This window comes from Microtus ochrogaster, unplaced genomic scaffold (genome assembly GCF_000317375.1).
Source record: "Microtus ochrogaster isolate Prairie Vole_2 unplaced genomic scaffold, MicOch1.0 UNK110, whole genome shotgun sequence".
Taxonomy (NCBI): Eukaryota; Metazoa; Chordata; class Mammalia; order Rodentia; family Cricetidae; genus Microtus; species Microtus ochrogaster.
The window spans coordinates 1,001,541-1,003,152 of NW_004949208.1; the positions used below are offsets into that span (position 1 = coordinate 1,001,541).

The 1,612-nt window shown below is 49.4% G+C and overlaps 1 pseudogene; it reads left to right on the plus strand.

The window, feature by feature from the left end:
- The first annotated feature begins 800 nt into the window (after nucleotides 1-800).
- The window catches only part of LOC101979557, a 3,757-nt pseudogene continuing 2,945 nt past the window's right edge, over nucleotides 801-1,612 (plus strand).

Consider the following 1,612-nt stretch of genomic DNA (forward strand, 5'->3'; position numbering starts at 1 on the left):
CTGTAAGGACTTGTAAGAAGGATGAGCTAGAGGAAGCGTCCACCCGAGGCAGTCTTCTCATCCCCTCTGCTATGTGCCCTCTTTCCCGAGGCATCTCCCTCTTCAGCAATTCTTGCTCCTCAGCTAATTTAAAATAAAGTGGCTTGGTCTACCTGGGGTGTTTTCTACGTGTCTTCACCCACATGAGACCCAATCTGCTGGACATTTCCTTCTCACCTAACAGCTTCCTGTGAACTCTGCCTCTGATTTCTGACATTTATAGATACACGTTTGACTCCAAGTTCAGGTGAACTTGGAAAGCAATGATTTCCCCGTTGTGGTGAGTAGAATGGGTTCAGATGTTAGTCTGAGGCAGTATTGATGAGATCGCAGAGGAGCGTGTGGTTCCCTGGTGGGCACTAGGTCTAGGCAGTCACACTGTCAGACTGCTTAGTGTAGTGGTATTTCATTTGTATTTTAGTAAATCAAGCTTGCCTGAAGATCAGAGAGTAAAAGAACCACCCTGGTCAGCCTCACAGACCAGACAGTGGCATCACACACCTTTAATCCAAGTAGCCAGACTAGTTTGTCATAGAAACTGGGCGGGAGTGGTACACGCCCTTAATCCCCGCCCTAGAGAGGGATATAAGACAGGAGGAGACAGCTCTCAGCCAGTCTCATTCTGAGGATTCCTGGAGACAGGATCACCACCATACTCAGACTAAAAATTTTCATTTTAAAAAAGTTTTAAGGTAGATAGTGGCGGTGAATTCTGTGTCGAGTTAGTTTCTGCTGGAGGAGCGGGCAGAGCCACAGCGACTATGGTGGAGGAGGTCCAGAAGCATTCTGTACACACACTGGTGTTCAGGGCACTGAAGAGGACCCATGACATGTTTGTAGCTGACTATGGAAAACTTGTGCCTTTGGATGAAGAGAGTCACAAGCGGAAGATGGCAATCAAGCTTCGTAATGAGTATGGTCCTGTCTTGCATATGCCCACTTCTAAAGAGAACCTTAAGGAGAAGGAACCTCAGAACGTGGCAGAGTCACATCCCCATAAACAGTATCCTGCCAATCAAGGACAAGATCTTGAATATCTGGTGACAGGTACACATCCATACCCGCCAGGACCTGGTGTTGCCCTGACCGCCGACACCAAGGTCCAGAGAATGCCCAGTGAGTCAGCCACACAGTCCTTAGCTGTGGCGCTGCCGAATCAGGCCAGAGCTGATGCAAATCGTACTGGACCTGCTGGGAGTGAGTCCCGACACCCAGGAGCTTCTGACCGTTCCCAGCCCACAGCAGTAAACTCTGTGATCATGGAGGCCGGCAATACCAAGAACTCTGCATTAATGGCTAAAAAAACCCGTACAATGCCTAAACCCCAGTGGCACCCACCGTGGAAACTCTATAGGGTTATCAGTGGGCATCTTGGCTGGGTTCGGTGCATTGCTGTGGAACCTGGCAATCAGTGGTTCGTTACCGGCTCTGCCGACAGAACTATCAAGATTTGGGACTTGGCTAGTGGCAAATTGAAGCTGTCCTTGACTGGGCATATCAGCACGGTGCGTGGTGTGATTGTGAGCACGAGGAGCCCCTACTTGTTCTCTTGTGGAGAAGACAAGCAAGTGAA